The sequence below is a fragment of the Coturnix japonica genome, chromosome 1 (assembly GCF_001577835.2).
Source record: "Coturnix japonica isolate 7356 chromosome 1, Coturnix japonica 2.1, whole genome shotgun sequence".
In the NCBI taxonomy this organism is placed as follows: Eukaryota; Metazoa; Chordata; class Aves; order Galliformes; family Phasianidae; genus Coturnix; species Coturnix japonica.
This window is the reverse complement of record NC_029516.1, coordinates 24,006,146-24,028,787: the sequence shown is the minus strand read 5'-3', so window position 1 is coordinate 24,028,787 and position 22,642 is coordinate 24,006,146. Positions and strand designations below refer to the sequence as shown.

At 38.0% G+C, this 22,642-nt stretch overlaps 1 long non-coding RNA gene across 3 annotated transcripts in view; it reads left to right on the top strand.

The window, feature by feature from the left end:
* LOC107309244 overlaps positions 1 to 22,642 on the top strand; it is a 40,470-nt gene that overhangs the window by 4,971 nt on the left and 12,857 nt on the right. For 2 of the 3 annotated variants that reach the window (XR_004306332.1, XR_001553129.2), the window contains exons 4-7: positions 2,216 to 2,320; positions 15,903 to 16,166; positions 16,379 to 16,486; positions 19,296 to 19,530. This is a non-coding gene — a long non-coding RNA (uncharacterized LOC107309244). The remainder of the gene's footprint in view (positions 1 to 2,215; positions 2,321 to 15,902; positions 16,167 to 16,378; positions 16,487 to 19,295; positions 19,531 to 22,642) is intronic. The other variant, XR_004306331.1, reaches the window with a different exon arrangement.

Below are 22,642 nucleotides of genomic sequence, written 5' to 3'. Positions count from 1 at the left end.
CAAAAGAGGATACCATTCAATGCAAGAATGACAGAATGGGATTTACAGGGGGAGTAGCAGCTGTCATCCACACATTCTTTTGTGTAGTACATCTTTTTTTTTCCAAGTGATGCTGTCAGATGTTTTCTCCTGTGCATGTGCTTATAATAAGAAGTCTAATAAAAATAAAAACTGATTTAATAGATAATAAGCTTGAAAATTCAAGTGTTTTAAATCTAGAACTAATCCATATTTGGATGCATATTTATCTATGGAAACATGTAAATAGCCTTTTTTATCTTATCAGCTTTAGACATTAGGAATAAAGCTTGGCTACTTATGGAGTTCTAGCTATCTAAATCTGAATGTTTTAGTCATAGATGAGCAAACTGTTGTTATAAAATTGTCCCTCAAATTTGCATGCCTAAAATATACTTTTTGAGGATTGATGTCTGAAAAGAAGGTGGATGAAATTAGAAAACAATTAGGGAAAACAAGATGTTAGTATCAGGCTCAAGGTGGTGTATCTGGCAAGTGGGGAAGAAGTCAGAATGATGGGCTGCGTCCCCTGCCCAAACTCACTGCCTGGGGGAAGAGGATCACAGAAGCAGGGAATGGGTCACACTGGAAAACATGATGCCCTGTCTGGTTTTGAATTTCTCCAAGGGTGGAAACTCCATAGTATCTCTCCAATTGGCACCAGTGTTCAATCACTATCAAAGTAAATTGTATTTCTTATGTTTAAATGGCATTTTCTTTGTTTCAGTTTTCACCACTTGCCTCTTGCAATCTCAGCACATCCAATCTCTTCTAAAATGCCAGATGCTCCAGATCCTAAATTACCTTCTTTGCTCTTTGTTGGATACTCTTCAATAGTGCCATGCCACTATTGTAATGGAGAAGCCAGGACTGGCCCCAGATCTCCAGTTGTGTCTCATCAGTTAAGCTGAGTGAAAGGATCACATCCATCAGTCTGTTAGCAGTGCTTTACCTAGCACAGCCCAGTATGTTGTCAGCAAACATTATGACCCTACAATACTGCTATGTCCTCCTATTCTCCACTGACCCAAAGAACTGGGGAGTATTGGAGTAATTTATACACCTCTTGACAGCTGTTAAGTCATCGCACTCTTTAATGCTCTGTGATCTGGGACCTTCATTAGAACATGTTTGGTGTAGTCCTTGTAATGGGGCCTCAAGAGGATGGCTCAGTTTTTCCCCCAGCACATGCTCTGGAGGAATTTTTTGCATCGACGCAAACATTTCAGAACCCTTTTGTCAGAGTTCTGTGCCAGTCTCCAAGTCAGGGCCCAGGCTGCTCAGCTGCTGCACACAGTGAACAGTCCTGTCACAAAATGAGCAAGCATTTTATGTAAGTATATCTGAGGCGAGAAGCAATTAAATTTACACAATTAAAAATGAACAGAAGCTGGAGAACAAAAACAGACAAAAGTAAGAGCTAAGTCACAAAGGGAGAAACTGAGGGTGACGCTGACTGGAGACAATCAGAGAAGAGAATAGAACTAAATTCTTCAAAGGAAAAAGAAAACTTGATAGTTGCAGCTGGCCCTAATAAGAACTAATTAAAACGTTGAAATTCATCTTGATTATATTATTTATTTGGTGTTTTCGAGCTTGAATTCCATATTGGAAATATTGTTTCATGTACATATTGAAATTTTCCTGTGGCCTTCAGTGAGGCCGTGATTCCATGTGTACTTGAAACATAGGGGCAATTATTCTTCTCGTTATTGAAATTTCATGTTTTTTTCTGATACATGTGCAGCAGTCCAGTGCTAAAGGGAAAGCCTGTAAAAGATTCCTATAAACAAATAATTGCACTGAAAGTCATTTATCCTAAAATCGACATGTATTTATTTGGTAAATGCTGAAGTTTTGCTGTTGCAAGTTAACAAAACGTATTTGTGGAATAAATCTCCTATATCTTATTTTGGTCACAGAAGGCTCTAAAAATACTTTGCAAAATAGAAAGTAAATCTGGATTATTTCAGTGCCAGACTAAAGGGAAGGGACATCATTCATGAGGGGCACATTTAATGAGCCAACTGTCCGCTCTCAATAGCTTGAAATTCATTCCAGCACTTGGTTATTTGGCTCCCTTTTCATTAGCAAAAGCAGTTTGAGTTTCACTGTTGAACTAAATACACAGCTGTTGCTACAAAAGACACCATGATTTCAGAAAAATATAATGGCTTAATGTCTTTGTGTCTCACAGATTACACAGACCTTTAAAGGAAAATACATTCATCTTCTGTGACCAGTCTGAAGGTTTGTGTGGTGAGAAAAATTGCTCATCGTGAGTAAACTGAGAAATACAATGGTAAATATATGTAATTAAATCTGACTTTTCTCACCTTATCTGCTCCAGTGGCCATGGTGATAAGAATGTGAGATATGTGAAAAATGGGAGCTATGCATATTCAGTGTATGTTTAGTAACTATATATATTAAAAATAATAAAATAGTAAAATAATAATAATTGTAGGGTTAGTATTATGGCATCTGATCCAGACTCAGCTACAAAAGTTATTGGAAAAGTTTGCACAGTATGAGTGGATTTGGGATGGTGTTTAAATACCATTTTTCATCGTGCAATGTGAAGGAGAGGTGGGATGGTTCCCTCATTTTACAGCTGGGATAAGTAAGGAGAAAGAAAAATACCTGGAATGATTGTGGAAGATCAACAGGACAGTCAAGAAATGATCCAGCGCTTTCATAGAATCATAGAATCACAAGGTTGGAAAGGACCTACAAGATCATCTAGTCCAACTGTCCTCCTATCACCATTACTACCCACTAAGCTACTAAACCATATCTTGTAGCACCTCATCCAGATGCCTCTTGAACACTGCCAGGGATGGCAACTCCACCACCTCCCTGGGCAGCCATTCCGGTGCCTGACCACTCTCTGAGAGAAAAAGTTTTTCCTTATGGTCTAATCTAAACCTCCTCTGGTACAACTTGCAGCCATTTCCTCAGGTCCTGTTTGTTGCCTGGGAGAAGAAGCCAAACCCCTCCTCATCACAACACTCCCTTCAGGAAGTGATAGAGTACAATGAGGTCTCCCCTGAGCCTCCTCTTCTCTAGACTAAACAATCCCAGATTGCCAGTTTCCTCTTCTTGCCACTACACTGCAGTGGCAATCTTCTTCCACAACACTTTAAAGGAAACTGGTGTTTCTTGTATATTGATATGGTCCTGATTGTGTCCTGAATAGTTAGTCTTGAAAAGGATGAAACTTCTTCTAGCTCTTAAATATCTTAATTATGTATAGCTCTGTGCCCTATTTGGAAAATAATTGAGGAATTATATGTATGTTGAAAGCCATTCTTAGTGACTTATTTCTGTTCCCACGTACCTGATTGTAACTATGTAAAGGAATGTATGTATGTGCATACATATGCAGACGTGTGGTCTTGCAGTACTTAGGAAGTTTCGCTTCTTCCTAAGACTGAGCACTGCCTTCACTCTTTGGCTGGCATCCTGTGAAGCACTTAATCACCTGCTGCCCTGTGAGTATGTCCATAGCAGGAGGATAATCATTGAGAACATTTACATTTAGTCTCGCATTTGCTTCCCTGCATCAGGAGCAGCGTGTTGAGATCCCTGACAGATAAAGCCCTAACTGTGTATCCCAGCAAACAGAGGCAAACTGTTCCTGCAGCTGGCATCATAGTTTTTGATGAGGTGCTTCTGAGTATTAAGGTTGGGTTTTCACTGTACAGGAGCCAGGTTTTATGCCTCAGTGTTATGTGCTGTTGTGCACCTCTGCACGGAATGCCAACAACTGTTCAGACAAACTTTGCAATTATATAAAAGGCATCTACATTAAAGGCCACTTGAAAATGTATTCTAATGTATAAGGCTTTTGAGAATGTGGAGAATAAATTTTTAAAAGAAGAGTGACAGGAGATTACCAAGTTTGAAACCAATTTTTTATGAGCCTCTGCATTCTAATGATTTGACTAAATTATAAACACATTGTCTACCTGTTCCCATTGCAGAATATCTTGAAAGTATTTAATAGGTGGTGCTAATTGCTCACATTCATAGTCTCTGAGGACTCCTTTTGCCCGTATCTGTCATCTTCTGGAAGTGTCAAGCACTGAGGGATTCAAAATTTATTCTGTCTCTTTTATGACTTGCAGTCCAAATAGAGATAATAAGTCATCGTTTCTCTTCACCAGCTCGTAGTAATGCAGCCTTTTATTTATCCATGATTGCAGGCAATTAGAAAGCATATATCCTTTAGGCTGCATATTTTAGAACACAATAGCTATATGCAGATTGGCTTAGACATTGCTTTCCTTACAGATGTTGTCCTTCTGTTTCACGTCTTTTTGTTATTTTTCATGCATCAGAGACAATTTATGTGTGTCTCGGGGAGACCATAAAGCAGAAGGTTATATGGGTCAAAGAGGGAGATGACAGGAGTATGGGTTGATATTTTAACAGTAGGTACCAGAAGAAAAGGTTGCATTTTGATTTAAGGAGAAAGCTATGACAATGACTATTGACATTTAGGTGCCTGGAAGAAACTGTGGTGGAAGACTGCATTGCAATTTTCAGATAGTGGTTGTATTCTTCGTATTGTGGGAAAGAAAACAGCTAACTGATTTAGCTGGTGAGTTTTAACACATGAAGCCAGGTGGAGGCAATCCAAACTACTGCTTAAAATCAGTAATTTTTGATCAGTTCTGTCATTGCCATTGCCACTGGATCAGATGTTTTGTGCTATGGTGTTGAGGCTGTCCTACCAGCTCCCACCGTACCGGGCTTATACTGGGCAATAGAAGGGAAGGGAAAGAGTTAAAAAAAACTCCAAACTCAGTGGCAGGCCATAGTCAGCTGAGTATGGCTGTAAGAAGAATGCTGGATTTGGATTAATACACAGATGAGATGATGTGTAACCCATAAATAGACGCTGAGAAATCTTCATTTTAATTGTTTTACTGTTTTAACAGGTTTATATAGTGAAAGGTCAGCAACTGTTGAAGTTCTTTATGTTATAGTCCTTTGTCTTCCATTGGATCCCTTTCTCCTTTGTGTTTGCACTAAAAATCTCAACAATAAGTCACTGTGACAGTAATACATTTGTAAAACATTTCAGTGTGCACACAATGCTCTTAGGAGGGTGGAGAGTATTACCTGGACTGCTAATAGTCTGGTGTGTTTGTCTTTATTCCTAAAGTCCCCGTGGGGTGGGCCTTGTCCTGCTGAACAGGGACAAATGAAGGACAAATGATGAGCCTTTGGTGTCAGTTTGAGGTGCAGAAATGTTAGCATTGCAAATCTCAGGAAACAACTGATACAGAGATCAATGTTTTGGGCTGTACCCCGGTGTTCATGTGTGAAGAAGTTCAGTACTAAGTCTTTTCTGTTACTTAGCTAATGCTAGAACCATAATTCATTCCTTGTAGTGGAGTGTACTTACTGTTATTTTCCTTTCTAACAGTTTCCTAAGTATCTGCTCTAAGTTTAGGATCACGCTGAAAGCAGAATAAACCTTATTGACTAGTTTGGTTCACTTCCTTCAATTGACATTTCCAAGCTGCTAAGATGCAGCAATCATACTTCTCTGAAGATCTCAAAGTTACAGGCTCACTTAGCCTTTAAATGCAGTTGACCTTATGATGAGATGAGTAATGAGAGAATTAATGTTATTTAATCCTCCCTGTGATCATCTAAGGAAATTTGGCGCAGCACATTTTCTCTCTTTGCTTATTCTTCATATGAATTACTGAACTGAGTTTCGAGTGTTGTTTTCAGTGCTTCAGTTGTGACATTTGATTATGAGTAATGGAACGCCTCATAGTTTCATTAATAACGATAACAATTTATTGGTAGAAAAGCACAAAACTGTTACAAATATAAAACCTTGACCTCAGCAAACTTAGGTGAAATTCATCAAGCAGACAGGTCCTGGATGTATCTTCATGTGACACCACTGCTGTTGGTACTACCCAGCTGCCTGTCAATCCACAAGTGCTTGTAATCCTGCCACTAGGCTATACTGCACTGAGTAACACTTTGCATCCAAAAAGCTCAGACCCAGTTCTCCATGCTGATTTTGAGTAGGAACTTGAATTTGCATTTTCCACATGAGATGGGCATGTTCTGGCTGCCAGATTGCTCTTTCTCTTAGAAAGATAAAATATCCTTAGATACACAAAGATTTACAGGCTGGTGTTCCAGGCAGAAATGAGTGGGTGTTCCTGCAGATGTCAACTCAAGCCCAAATCCTTTTCTTGTGCAGTGAGGTCTTAATGGTCTACACAGCTTCTGAGGATGTCTTAGAGGTACCCCCGCACAACCAGGGATGAGGAACAGCTGGGGACAGTGCTATGTCAGGGTGGAACTAACTATGCTCTGGTGTGGTGAGATACACGTGGTAGAGAGCTCAGAAGTGTGTCAACCAGCCTCTAGTCATGACCAACAACATCCCAGAGGCAGGTGCTGCCTAAGAAACATGTAGTTTAACTATGTGTGCTACCTACACTAACAACGTTCAATTAATCTCTGCTTTGCTCTTGGATGAATGGCATTCCCAGGCCCCTCAACATGGCTAATTGGCTGTGCTTGGTCCCTCTCTGGGACTTTCTCTGGCACGTTTCTCAACCCTTCCTCCCCCAGATCTCTTAAGCACCTCTGTCTGTCTCTAATGCTCATCTGCTGAGAATGACTCTTGTGTAATCCATGAGGCAACCTCCCAGGAAAGTTGTTGGTGTCAGTAGTTTCTCATTACAGAGATGAACAGTGTTATTTTCATGAAGAGGTGTCAAGTCCTAGAATAATGATATACCTCTTTTTTTTTTTTTTTTTTTAAACTAAATTTGTCTTTTTCTCACTGCAGTTCTTTAGTGAGTCTGACATTGTTTTCTAAGTGAGCAGGTGTTTTGTTTTTGTTTAGCGAAGTGTCAGGAGCTGTCAGCACATGATTCATTGATATAATTTTGTGATTATATTATCTGTGCAATGAATTATAAAGAGCCGTGAAGACTGGTTTGAGCAGAAAGTGAATGGAAATGCTGCGGTGCTGAAGTACCAGAAGGAGCTACACAAAAATGGCACCTGATGGCACCTCTGTTAGAAGGTCTTCAGGATATCATGGAGTCTATACACAGCTTTTCTGACAGATCAGAAGACAAGAGACATAGAGTAATTCTTAATAAACAATGCATAAGGAAGAGGAATTACACTCTACACATAAAGAATATAGAAAAGCACATCCAAACCAGCATGTCACCTCCAGCCTAAGAAGAACCAAGAAGATCTGGTGGGGACTCAGTAGCTCTCACCCTCTGTGTCACCCAAGATGGGAAGGCTGACCACCTAGGTGCCTCCATTTCAGTTCTTGTGTGTATGTGCACATGTGTGTGACATGACTGAGTGAAACTGATTTTTTTTTTTTTTTTTAACATAAAGCTGCTTGTCTCATACTCTCAATGTCCTGCATGAGGTTTTGCTACGCTGATGGTTGACACTACTACACTGCTACACTGTACTGATGGTACATTAATAATTTCCTATCTACTTTCCCGGTACTTTTCCTGTTTGAATTGGGAATTAACATGGATGAACTGTCATACATGAAGTCATGTATATCATTTTAAATTGCCTAAATGAATGTCCTCCAAACTATAATCCTGTTGTCAGACACAGCTGTCAGTTATAGCATGTCTGGCAAAAGCTGTTTTGGCAGGAAAAGTCTATTGCTTAACTGTAACTATCTTGGGGAACAGTAGTAGGAATACTTGTTTTTGCCAATCAGTGTAAAAATTGCAAAAAATCTAAACTAGTTAGATTTTATGGCATTAGCATTAGCCCTTCATTTATTCATTTTGTGGTACCAGGTCTTCTTCAGTACTTCTCCTGGATATATTCAAGCATTTCATTATATATTTATTGTCATTGTACTTCAGGACTGATGATTTTTTTTTGGCAACTTCTTGTTTCTTAAACTTTATTAATAGTAGTGTGTCATATCCGTTGTGTCTTCCTCAAGATGTGGTTTAGCTTGCCAGTACAGACAGCTAGAGCAGAAACACTGATGTGTCTTAGAAGAAATCTTTGTGATTCTCCTTGTCTGTTGAAGCAAACACAATGGTTAATCCTCACATGCTTTGAAATATCTTTATATTCTTTATTATTCAGTTCTGTTCATTCCAGAAGACAGAATGAAAACTGTATATTACTCTTAGCACTTAAAGCTGTTCTTGCATTTTTCTTCAGTTGAAAATGTCCTTTATGCAGACCTCATCACAAAAAATAGGGTATTTTTCTGCTGAAAGATTTTGGGTGCCAAACTGCAAGTCAACAGTTACACACCCTCCCAAGGTGTGTAACCTATGTGCAACAGGATTCAATATTATTGAGAGAATTTGCAAGATCTTTGCACATGTGGGTCCATTAGAGAAGATATTAGCTAAAAATCTTTCATAAATTTGATAAAATATCAATCCTATTTCCTGATATTATAATCTGTAGATAGTGGTGATACAAAATGCTGTGGCCTGATTTTGTCTCAACTAGATGTCACAGGGCTCATGCTGACTGTGCCCTTCTTTAGCAAAAAGTAATCAGAGTGAGAAGTGATTGCTTGCTCAGTCCCTTTCTCACAATACAGTTATAAGAATAGGAGTGAATTGTATCAGACTACTTTCTCATCACAGTGCTCAAGGCTGGAAATGCAGCTTTCCCGCAAACTTCATTACTTTCCGTCACGTACATGAAACCATATTTATGTCAGTGATTAATGAGAAGCACCCATGACCACTGGGGAGTGTATCACTGGTCACGCATGCCAAGAGCCCTGGCCTATGTAAATCTCTGGTAGGACTGAGAGAAAGCTGGCCAGCCAGGTCCCACCTGTCCTGCAGAAGAAGGCAGCATCTGGCTGATGGCTTGTTCTGCCACAGCTGATTGAGTGCACTGCTGTATTAAACACCATCTGTAAAGTACCATAGTGCTAAAAAAAAAAAAAAAAAAAAAAAAGAAGAAAAGGAAAAGAAGAAGAAAAGAAAAAAAAAACAGGAAAGGAAGGGAAAGGAAAGCTTTGAATATCATATTGCGGCTCACTGTATGAGGCCTTGAAAGACAAAATCCAAGCTCCGGAACTAGCAGTAGATCTCATATTGTTGTGATGCATTAGGACGTTGGCAGGTCAGTTGACTGACTCTGAGCTGGACATCGCAGTGGACAGGGGACTTCTCTCTGTTCCAGCCTGGCTGAGTTTATTATGTGAACTCTGGGAGAAACTGAGAGTGTTTCTCCTCCTAGAGATGCATGTTAAAGAAATGGGGATCCCAAAGCTGGCAAAGAATAGAACCCAGGGAACTGTCTCTCTTTGTAACTCACAGACAAGGGTTCTGTGATGCATTTGATGTTCAAGGTCTCAGTTCTCACAGTGTCCTGCTATGCAGCCTTTTCTCTTACTGCTAGGAAATGCTGTGAGAAATTCTGCAGAAAGGTCAGAAAGGTAACATTTTAAGCAGAAGTAGAATTGTTGAAGTGAGGTTGTTAACCATTCAACAAAAACCACAAAACAATGTTTTGGAAAGATATAAAACCTTAAGGAAAAAATAAAACAGGTAGTTTGGTCAAGGGTAAGTCAAAATCAGGAGATGCTTAATTGAGTCAGTTGTTATCACTGCTAGCAAAACTGGTAGGGACAGCAGCTCAGCATCTCCAAGGATCCCTTCCAGGCAGCTGCAGAGGATGAGCTCTTCCAGCATGCAAAAGCCTTTTTGGGGTGGTAAGCATAATGGTTAGCTAGAGGAGACTCAAGCAGTTTTTAACAATAAATAGCCAGGAGGGGGAGTATTAAGGAGTTGTACCAGAAATCCTTCTGTAGTAGATCCGGCATTTGGCATTACAGACTCTGAGCATGCTCCACAGGTACACCTGAAAGGTCTCTCTCCACTCTTACAATTTCACCAGGTCTCTTTCTTCTATGAGCATATTTCTCCTGCATACTGATAATCCATTGTAAGATCCTCCTGTTTTCACTTGATTTGTTGAGCAGCAGAAAACCAAAGGCCCCTTACCCGTCCCATCTCAGGTTGCATGGTGATGGTTGAAGAGGGTCTCTAAAAGCTACGAGAAAGGTAAGTATTTAAACATTTGTCAAGTCCAATCAGAGGGAAATTTATATTCATAGACAGTGTACTCAGTATCTTAACTCAGTGTCCTGCTGCCCCATTGAGACTGATTTTTGTTGAAGCTTTCCTTGATTAAATCTTACTTTCTCAATCTTTCGTAATGCCCCTAAAACTTGTGTCAGTGCTTATTTACGTAGTTAATTCTTGTACAGGTTATTATGTGCATCTGGAGGATTCTTCATGAGAGATTTGCACGGCTGTCTTAAAATTGGCTTCGCTGTTGTTGTTAGCATTAAACGCTACCTGAAAGAACAAAAGTGAAATCCTTGTCTCTTTTATTCCATCCCATCTAAAACACAGATACTAATAAGTAATGCTGTTAGGTATTAGAGATGCTTACATTGATATTGTTTTGTCTTTGTTGATCTTTAGTTTCACTGTTCTTGCCACTTCTTCAAGGTTCCCATTGTTTTCTGAGAGTTAGGGAGTTATTAAGTCACCTTTTGTTCTTTTTACTGTGAATGCAAAGGGGCTTTTCTTTACAGTGGCCTTGTTTCTTGTTTATGCCATTTTGTTCATGAAAATCCAAAGTCCTTAAGTTTGCTGTTTTAAATTTAGATATCCAGTTTCATTTATTTATATTATCCTTCATTTTCAGGTTTTCAAGAATTGCAGTACTCATGTGTTGCCCACGCATCTAATACGTGCCATTTCTTAAACTTTCATGAGACATTATTGTCATTCCTGACAAGGTATTGACCAAAGTGGGAATGATACCTTCTGAAAAGTATCATTTATCATTTGCTCATGACAAATGGCAAGAACTAGAAACTTATGAAGGACTACTTGCTCTGTGGTTTCAGACTCTGTGACCCATATTTCCGTAATTTATGATGTCTGAAGATAAATATGTTTTCCTCATCCACAAAATCTAACATCTTTTGTAAATGTTGTGGACTTTGGCTATACTTTTCCATTTTCTTTCTGAATACCAATAGATTTATACTTTCATTATTTTGCTATTGAACGCATAATTAGGGAAAGAACTTGAATGTGGTACTAAAATAATATCACTGTATTATTTATATGAAAGTAATTTGCTTGCTTTCCAGGACTAATGGAAATCTTATTTGATTCTTAAATTATTAAAGCTTACCTACACTGCCGATATATGGCTAACAGACTTTGTTATTAGGTTTCCACACACAATGTGAATTTTTAACTACTACAAGACCATGCTAAAGCTTGCAATTAGTTGCTTCTTGTCAACCAGTTTGGGTTTTTTGTTTGTTGGTTGGTTTTAATGTATATGTAGATATCCACAAAAGTATATTTCAGATGAAAAATGGATTTATTATGAGCTTCCTGTACCCACGTTCTGGATTACATGATAATTTGATGCCAGGGAGGGACTTCTCTTTTTAAATTGATTTCAATAAGAGCTGGTTATTTTTAAGCAAGAAGAATGTGTTGAAGTTGGAGGGGGTGCAATAAATCCTTATGCTTATGGAAATTCAACCCAAAATTTCATTCTGATTCTTCCAGGAGGATCACTATCTAAGAAAATTAAAATGGTGTAATATTATGCTTGAGTTGCATTGCACTACTGGCAACACTGAATAATTTTTGTTACATTTATCCTTGGGTAGAGACAGGCAGACAATTGCTACAGGTTGCTCAGTTGCAAGCTGATCCTAAGCCTACCTGCAAAGAGTTGTTCAGCTATTCATACTTGTTATAACATTACTATATACGTAGCTACATGTGTATATAGATGCAGTTATAAATACACACATACATAAATACGCATATTCATTAAATAGATAGAGAAAGAGCATTATGTGATACTATTTATAATGTGTTACTCTTATAAACAGATAGCATTTACATTCAAGGAAGAAAAAAATATGTACCCAGAAAAACTTTAAGTTTAAGCACCTGTAGTGTAGCTTGTTATTTGTCTTAAAGACTGCATAGTCAGCAGAAATGTGTCCCTGTCTGGCTTAGAGACAAGGGCTTGTACAGCTCAGTCTTCATAACGTCTACACTTTTGTTAAAAATAGTCACAGGTCTACTGCTCTGCTTCCCTTTTTTTTTTCTGCCATATTGTGTCAAAACGGGGTATCAGGTCCAATTGCAGTGTTATCTCACAGCAGTCCACGTGACAGTGGCAGATGTCAATGTTTAATTGGAGAATCACAGAATTGTATGGGTTGGAAGGGACCTCTGGAGATCATCTAGTCCAACCTGAACTAATGACAGCACGCTATGTAGAAGTACATTCTAGGGCACTGAAGATGGACCAAGGATTCTTATTCTTCAGGGATCTGATTAATTTTAAACTTATTTCTTTCCTTGTGTCTATATTTAGTGTAAGAACAAATCATTTTCATATAATTTTCTGTTCTGGTTACAATCTTAAGAGTGTCAAGGGACTGGATAAATGGATAAATGTTCTGCTATTTTCTCTTTATTATTATAATTTTTTTCTCACAAGATTGAGAAAAAAAGGGAGAATATAATGAGAATAAAAATGCACAGTATTGAAGCATTAAAATATGGTGATAATTCATTCCTGTGACAAACTACAGCAAGTACAGAATGCAGTGTAAGATATATCCATTCTCCTGACAAAACCTGTAGAAGGAGTGGGAAATGGTATAAAAGTAATTTACTCCTATGCCACTTGTCCTAAGGCAGCACTCCATGTCCCATATCCCTTGTGCCAACATAGCTGTGGATATTGTATTTAAAAGTGCTCATTAGTTCAGATTTATTTCTGAAACAGCACTGTTTTGTGCATAGGCCATTAGTTCTACTTTAGGAATCTGAATATCTGTTTGCCTGTCAGACTATTTAAATGAAAAGATGTCTTCACTCTGCATTTCTAGGTGTTGACATTGATTTAGCATTTTTTTATTGGTGCAATCTAGCAAAGCTAAAAACAATCAGGTTTTGACTTCTCATTGCGTGGGTTTAGTTCTGAAGTACTGTATTATTTACATCAATGAGAGTAATAATAGTTCAATTTAGAATTTTGGTCCTCAGTTTAATCTCACTGCAGTCACTGAGATGTGGAAAAATAGGGGACTTTTTTTCCTAGCAGTGCTGGTGTGAGATTTGTGGGCTTGAAATATGTCACTTGAAATCACATGTCCACAGAAAATTTAGCAATAGCAAACACTGAGATAAAAACTATTAGAGCAGAGAGCAGTATCTGTTTCCCTAAATTGATTCGGTTGAGTTTGATGTAGTTTTTTCTGAGAAATCATCCCAAGAACTTTAATGTTTGGTGATTAACTAATAAATAGCATGCAATAGATTTAGTTTTAGATAGTGTTTTCTCTGTAGCGGATTTCTGAAAGTGCTTTGCCAAACTGGATGTAAATGTCTGGATGGACGTTGCTGTAGCCTCAGTAATACCTTGCATGCTGTTGGTTGATTAGCAGATTTTCTTTTGTGGAGACACAGAGGGTTACACAGACCCTGGCCTGAAAACCAGGAGGTAGCTGAGCTCTCCTTTGAGCTGGGAATCAAGGAGCTGCAATAAAGGTGTCTTTAGTGTGTGCTGAACAGCCAAAGCCTGCCTCAGAGCTGTGGAAAAATAGAGGTTGTGTTATCTCACAAATGGTTGTCATGAGATTAACTTGAAAGAAATCTAAATCTAGTCATCTGCCACCCTGAAGGATTCATGTAGTAAGGTATTTAAGGTAGCTAAGATTAGAATAGCTTCATTTGCAATTTAGATTTGCTACTGACTATTTTTTGAGAGCGTACACAAGAGTCCTAGGATGCGTAGTACAGTTCAGCAGCGGGTTATACTTGGATGGAATTAAGGTAGTGTTTCTCAAACAATTTTTTACCCATATTTGGCTTCTCTCCCATCAAATTTTTAAGGGAATATGTACACAAACCCCATACCCTGGTTTCTACTTCCCACCCCCATTTTTTCTCCCCTTTTTCTTTCTTTTTTTTTTTTCCCCTCTTTTTTTTTTTTTTTTTTTTTTTTTTCAGGGAGGCAGAAGGGCTCAGCAGTGCCCACTTGCAGCTGTTTCTGAAGGGCTGGTTCTAAGCTGGTCCTTTCCCAGCTGGGCTCTTTCAGAATCCTGGCCCTGAGCCTCTCAGGTCATCCTGCACACTGCAGAGGAAGTCTATAGGATTTGTTTAGGATTTTGGATTCGAAGCAGCTAAAAAATGTTGCAATGGTTGTGTTGCAGAACTTAAAGTTTTTTGTTCTTGAATATGACCCTGAGCTGCTGTTGGCCCCTAGGAACACACCAGCTAAGAAACTGCAGTTTGGAATTGCAAATCATTAATTACTCATTCTTTTTCCTGCTTTATCAGGAAGACTTGATGGTCTGTGATGGTACAGGACCCAAACAGGAACCAATTGCAGTTTTATTTCCTGATTAAGTCTCTGTTCCTGTGTGCTGGAAATCCATAAACCAATGTACTCTTGTCTTTATCCTACCACAGGGTCTCCAATTCTCAGCATGGTAATTTAATCCCAGGTGATTTAACTGGTAGAAAGTGTACCAAGACCTGGGTGCTCCAGGTGGCACTATCAGGTTGAAGTAATGTTTTTACTCAGTATAGGTGATTCTGAAAGTGAAGATTATCTTTGTATAATCTTGCAAGAGTACCACAGAGTCAGTTCTAGCCTACTGTAGTTATGAGCCTGCATGATAGAAACTGTGTCAAGTGGAAAACGTTACTGATGGGAAAGATTCATCCGCCAATATTTGAACAAACAAGGATTTTTACTGTAAGAAAGAGGGTGATACCAGCATAACGGGATTATTTCATGAGTCTTACCTCGCCCCACTATCATGAGATCTATGATGAGGTCCAATACTCTGCAGTCACTGCTAATACACACCTCATTTTGTCTCCAGACTGCCTCTGGGGCAGGTGTTAGATATTCTGGGGCAGGTGCCTAAATACCAAAAGCAGTTCTTCCTCCACCATAATGATAATTATGCTTTGCTAATATTCTAAATATTGATCTTTAAGTCCTTCCAGTTGCTTTAGATAAATGATTGGTAATGTTTGCACACCATTTTTAGTGTGATCCTTGCATTATTATTAATAGCCAATATGTTCTTTCAGCTACAGCTCCCGTGAGTCAGACTTGTCCAATAACCAAAGGCAGAATAAAGGCAGTCCAGCACAACACAAAACAAATGCTGTTAGAGGTCACATCAAGGATAAAGCAGGACAAGCAATTGGCTCAGGAGCTGGAGAAAAGTGTCATGAAAAACAACCAAGTGAGAACAGGATATGTAGCAGGACAATATTCATTCCCCAATTATTATGATACTGTTTAGATTGTTTATTATAAAACCCATGATGTACTAACATGCACTTGTTTTCTGAGAAAGAACATGTTTGTGGTAACAATGAATGATGATTGCCTGGTAACAGTGCAGCATTTACAAGATGCCAGAATGTAGACAAAAGAAGTTGAATTTATTTCACTTCTTTCAGGTAGATGAGGAGTCAGGTAGAGCAGAGCCTTAGACTTCAGATTCCGAATTGCTAATGTCTTCCACAGAGTTAACAACCACTGAACTTATTTTAGTCAGCGACTGGAAAGGAGATAGTGTCTGTGAGAAAATGTTAGTCCTTAGATCTTGAAATTGATGTCCCTAATTTCTTGGTAGAGATTAGACAACAGTAAAACAGTGTTTTTAATCTCAAAGCTTCCCTAAAAATCTACTAACAGGGAAACACTATAATGAAAATCCATATCATGCTGATTGCACTGTCAATAGTAATGAAAATGTTTCTGTTGGTCTTCAGGGAAGTGGGTTAAGATGTAGCAGCATCTCTACATAGAAGTTGCCAGCTAAGTGCATTTTTTTTTCCTGGAGCCCTGCTAAAACCTAACACGACAGTATGTTCCTTCTGTGTGAGATGAAACAGTGACACTGCCAGTAGGAATATGTCAACATGGTAAATTTTCGCCTCTCTGGAAGTGGGCAGCTTGATGACTGCAGCCTGACTGTGACACCAAGGAACATTACTGTCGGCTCTTCTACTTCAGACCAGAGAGGAAATGCAAAGGTATGCCAGCTTTGGTAATCTGTAATGTGGTTTTAAAATTCAGACAGTATTTCAGTCCTCTGGAAAGACAAATTGCATGTCAAAGGTATCACCAAGTACTAAATAACTCTGTGATGGTTGGTGCTTTTACCACTGTTCTAATTTGGTTCCAGTAAAACAAATGTACACACTAAACAATTTGCATTGGCACTCTCTCTGTATTTCCTTGTTAGCAGGCAGGTCTCTTGATTTAGCATCTGCAGACACATCTCCTGAAGCTGATCTGTTGTGCCCATCTGCCTGCCGTGGCTGCATTGCTCTTTTGATATGTCCCTTAGAAGGTCAGTCCCTGGGGGAATGCTGTGAGCATGCTTTCTCTCCTACTATTCTTATTTTTAAATTAACTTTAAAAAAGATATTTTTTTTCTAAGAAAGAATATTATAACAGAAAGCACTAGAAATTACATTTTTTTAATGTTACTTTTCAAAGAATATGTTAATAATCTCATAAAAACATTTTACACTTCTGTAGAAGTTTGCATTCATTGTTCTCAAGAGCTTTCTAATGTATGTCTTTACATGAACAGATTAGCACAAATCTAGGCCTGGTGAATAGACTGACTCATGTAGTCCTGTGTCCATCCTGTACCATGCTGGGGAGAACCAGGGGGGAGTGGGGAGTTTAGGGGATGGGGACAGAAAGTACCAGAGTGAGGGAAGGAGAGGTGTAAAGTTTTCCCCAGCTTTCCCAGGAAGTCCTGGTGTCTTCATGTCAGTGTGAGTGAAGACATATTGCAGGAAGCAAAGCTGTGCAGGCACTTTTTAATTCAGTTGCTGTAAATGATGTTTGGTGGTGGTATGGCCAAGTATGAACAGTCTGAAGAGAGTCTTCATGGTCCATGAAAACAGTTGTGTCTATGCAGCCCCCATAAAATTCGGTGCTCTTGTTCTTCAAGGAAAAGCCTATGTGTCAGCAACACATCACTCAGGGCCTTACACACACACTTCTAGCTGTAGATTATAGGAGTGACAGTGCGCTCCTAAAAACAGATTTTGGCAGCTGAAGTTTGAGGAGCATGATGGCCAGAAGCCACCTCATCCTGTAACGGGAATCACTGTAACTGCTGAGTGGATCCCACTTCTTCAGTAGCAATTTTCTCAATGGAGCAGCTTGATTTCCTCCCACTATGTTTGTAATAGGTTAAGACTGGGTACAAGAAATAGACTTTATTTCAGCAACCACATTTCAGAGAGAGCTCCTGATTTTCCTGGGACTTCCTGTATTTCCTTTCCAGTTTTCCTTAATATGCTTAAATTTATACGTGTGTGGTTCGGAATATTCACAGCTGCCCTACTTTTTTAGGATTTGTTTGAGAACTTCTACATTGTACTCCTTGTGTTGTGTGTTGTCAAACAGACTGAATAGAAATTTCCTTGTTCCTGCTTAGCATAAGTTTCCCTTGTTAAGCTCAGACAGTTCTGAATGCTCGCAACCTGTCACTTCTCTACATAATTTAGAAATCATCACCAAATTTATATATGCTCCTATGGAACTTATGTCAGCTTCTCTGAATTTCCTTCTGGTGGTTCATTAACTGGAAATGAGAACACACAAAAAAGCAACTAAACAAAAACCTACCTAACCAGCCAGCCACCCAAAATCTACTAGCCTATATATTTTTCTTTACATATTTTTTTCCTAACATCTGACTTCTAAATGTACCAAAATTTTAATTGTGAGTTTTGCATATTTATGTGTCATCATGAAGATAAGAGACAATTCCCGATGTCCAGAACCTATTCTCAGAGTCTTATTCTTTTTCATATTCCTCATGAGACAGCATGCCCTGGCATTTTCTTTCACGGCCATAATTAGGATCTCTATTTAAAACTACCCTCCTCAACTTTCAGCTCAGTGCATTTTTTTTGGTCCAGTAATTACTTTGAAAGCTGGTGACCTCTTTTTTTTTTTTTTTTTTTTTTTTTTTTTTTTTTTTTTTGCGGCTTCTTCTTTAGCATTATCTCCTTCAGCCTGATCTTTTACCTTTAGTAGGTCCAGATCTCTGTAGCCCAAAAGAGGTCATTGTTCAGCTGGCAACTGGTTGCCTGGAAAACATTTGCTCTTTTTCCCTTCTTACTGTGATGAAATTAACTTCAACAGATTAATTACCTGAATGCTACCTATTACACTTCGTATCTTTTTTGCTAAATGGAAGTCTTAAAGCACTATTTTCACTATTATAATCTATTTTATGATCATAAATAAAAGAATGGTGCAGTTATTTATGAAAACAGTGTCTGCACCATTTTCCTCACAAGTAATTCTACACTTTGTGGCATATTTTGAATGTTTCTGTGGAAGTTAAGCTACTGTCGAGTAAGTGTTGATGGATTACTACAAGAACAGGATTTTTGGCAAGAATTAAGCTTAACATTGGCAAGTTGCTTGATAATTATTAGAGTGTGAAAACCAGCACAAATATAGTCATTATACAGGGAGCTCAGTCACAAACTATATTTAAAGTGATACATTCCTCTTGGAAGAGTTTCTAGAAGCTGAGGTTATGCCGTTTAATTTGAAATATAAAATAAGGACATGTATTTTTTGTAATACTTTTTTACTTCTAGAACATGTAAAAATAAATTAAATTGCTTTCAGAACGTGTAGGATGTCTTCTTCAGCTACATTTGTTGCTAAACTGCTTCCCGCTCCTCTTCTTTCTCTTTGGTGATTCTGCTAAGATATCTGTTGGATGAGTTTCATTTTATTTTTGTCATTATTGGTTTAATTGTAATTTAATATAGAGATTTCAGTGAAAATAACCACTTACAATTTGGTAAAGACTTTTTAACTTAGAAAGATTAATTATATTTACAAAGTAAAGCTGAAAGTGTTTTTTTCTTAAAAAAGAAGGAAACTTTTCTTGGTAAAATCTCAAGGACAATAGAATGAAAATGAAGTCAAACGAGATATAAAACAGTATCTACTTTGTGATAGTATATGCAGGAAAAAATGGTAATATTGCTATCCAGGAGAAGTTTCAGTCCTGTAAATAATGGCTTTTGGACACAGAAATTCACTGCATAGCACTGTTTTCTATTCTGCTCATTTGTTTTTTTTTGTGTATGCTTTTGTTGTTGTTGCTACAGCAGGAGTTCAGTTTTATTCAGCCAAGCATAACTTCTTATATGAGGGCTGTTCTCTCCTCCGATATCCTCCACCTTCTTCTGTTCAGCATCTTCTGTCTGCTCCACCATATTGTAGCCTGACTTGAATGAGGAAATAAGGATCTTTAGAAGTGTCTCTTCTTAATGTCTCTTAGAAGACTTTCTTGGAATGAGACACAGACCTTTTATAGATGCCTTTTTCTCCACTAGTCATTGGGTGAGTAACTCAAACTTTGACATCTAAATGACATCATATTATAATTATCAATGTCTAAACTACATAACGTTGATGCCAATGCAAATCAGAAACTACCACTGGGAGAAAAATTTGTACAGATGCAAAATAACATGCTCCTAGAAAATAGGATTCTCAGGATCCAGATTGATAGAATGTAGTAGGTACTCAATGATGTACTATTTTGTGATTTAATAGTTTAGTGGTTTCTTGTGTTATGAAAGAATAGATAAGTAAGCATAGAATTGGCTTGTTAGTGTGGCATTTATCTCCCTTGTACCTTGCTCAAACAGTCCAGGATTGGGAAAGGAAAAATCTTGCCTGAATGTCTTAACATCTGGAGAATTTCAAGGCAATCTAAATCAACATGAGGATTTTAGAGCACTTAGAAAAGTCTGAACATAAATAAAAAGATCAACTTGACATTGAGTGTGATGGTTGGATGAACCAGTGAAAGCTTCTGAATTTATTAATGGAATGTATACAAAGGTTTTGTATTTTCTAAATTCAATAGATACTGCTACACTTGCCCATGAAGATTTTCATTTGTATTTTCCCCTTTATTTGGATTAGACATGAGGTAATGTTCTCTTCAGAAATCCTTGTGTTCTCTGAAAATGATGATCTTGGCATGGCCATCTTTAAAAAGAGGTGGGCTAACTGCACAAAAGCACATCAGCTGCTAGGTTGCTGTCAAAAAGAAAAGATTAGATCATTCAGTGACTGTATTAGGATCATTCAGTTTTCCAAATAAATGGAGTAACTGTAGTTTCTCCATTGGGATCTGAGGTTCAAAAATCCTTAAACTATGGAACTCCGGCTTTCGTGGAGAGGGTTTTGTTGATTGTGTATCACTGCCTAATTGCACTGTGAGAGTTGAACAGGAAAATACTGGAAGACATGAAGAATAATACAGCTACTTATGCAACCATATTCTCTGATACTACTGTACCACATGTACAGCTCAAAATCTTAGATTTTTGGTAGGAAAGATACTTCTGTGGATGGATCAAAGTACAAGACAATGGGGCCAAGGTTTTTTTAAAAGTATATACATATTTGCTTACACTCCCATAGTTTTACTTTGGATTTTCATGGCCTACCATGAGGTACCATCTTCAGAACTTAGCTGAGAGATATTCACACACATTCATTATGAATCGAATGCATTTGCTATCTGTTCACCAAGAACACAGTTATGACACAGCACAATACACATCAAAGGATGACAGGAGGGCATACGGGGAATTTCATTTTCCCGCCTTCATGAACAAGGAACTGATTCTGACATAATGTGATTCTCATATAATAGATGATTGATTGTCACATGTGTTGCAAGACCTGCTATTGTGTCCTCCTCTATATAAGGCTAGAACTGACCCAGTGTATCTATTTTTAGCAGTGAAATACAGCCTAATTAGTGATGTCCTTATGCATTATTCCTGTAGCGGAGAAATAACTCTTATGGAAGCCTTCAACTTTGTGGAGCTTATGTTTATTTAGTTTTTCCATAGTTATGTTATCTAACTATTGCTTTTATGGTTCAGGCCATGGATTATTAATTGAAACAGTAAATTAAGCAATCATCTTTGGTTGCCATAGCAAAGCTACCCAAAATATAGTTGCTGAGGAAACCAAACTGAGAATATACACAATAGGTAACCTGATAATGTTGACATACAGCTTTAAGACTATGGTGATACAGAATATACCTGCACTCTTTCTGGGAGATTAAATGTTGAATCTGATGCATGCTTATTCATTGCTTTTAGGAAATCTTCCTCCTGCACGTGAAGATACAGCTTAGCTACCAGATATGTTATCTCTCACAAGATCTTTAGTCTAAGTAATGGTTTTTAAAAATACTGCTTCATCAAGGGAAGAAAGAGACTTCGGAAAAAGATTCAGATCATAAATGGATGAAAAGGGAATAAAAACCATCATGATGAATTACTGCTTTTGTAATCCAAATAGAGCTCTGCAACAATGCAAATTAGTAATAATTAGAAAATATAATTTTTCCTCGCTGCGTTTAGTTGCTTTATTTCTAATCATAAGAAAAATGTTACAGTGACCTCTCTCTACCACAATGAGATCTTTAGCACATATTGTACCTTTCCTGGCAGATTTCAGAGCCTCCCTGTGTAATCTGTTTGAGGGCATTGTTCTTCCACTGTTAAGAAGAGTTTCTGAGCATCTACCATGAATATTCACTGTGGCTGCTTAAGCTATTTATTTCTTGTCCTGTGCATCATGGACAGGGTATTTCATTCCTTTCTGCATTCCATCCCATCCTTCAGTGTACATGAAAACTGTTCCCATATTTCCAAATTAGTCATTACTCTTTTACATAATCACATTCTTCATTATTTTTTTTTCTCAGTGCTTTTTGTTTAATGCTTAGATTGCCATAACTTCCTTGAAAGTCCATGCCTAGAAATGGATTTAATTTCTCAGCTCAAATCAAATCCCTGCTAGACAGAGCAAGGGAACTATTTCATATCTTCACATATTCCTAATTATAAACCCAAGCATATCTAGCTGTCTTTTTCTTGGGAAGAAGACATTGTTCGCTTATGTTCAGCTTGTGATCCACTGTAATCCCAAAGACACATTTTTGAAGAAGAGCTACCTAAATCAGTTGAACATCTGCATCTGTGCAGTCAGATATTGCTAAGAATAGGAAATTGCTTTTTTTGAGAATTTTTTTGAGAATTTTTTCCTGTTCTTCTGTTGTTTATTTTTTGTTTGTTAATATTTAATCTCTAATGATGCCAACCCATTTAGTTTGCAGACCCTTTTTTATGTGTCTTATACAAACATAATAGCAATTATAATTCAGTGCTTTTAAAAAGCATAAGAAGCCTTTTGAATTAATCTTCAGGCTCTTAATGAAAATAGTTTTTGCTACTAAATCCAAGATGCGCTACTGCAGAACTTCAATATATCCTTCTGATTTTGACAGCTATCTACTAGCAGCTGCTAGACTCCTGTTGTCCAACCAGTTTTGCATCATGTGGTAGGACAACCAGCAAGACCTGTCTGTCCCGCTGGGCTGTTTTTCATAGACATTCAGCCAGTTGAGACTTCCCTT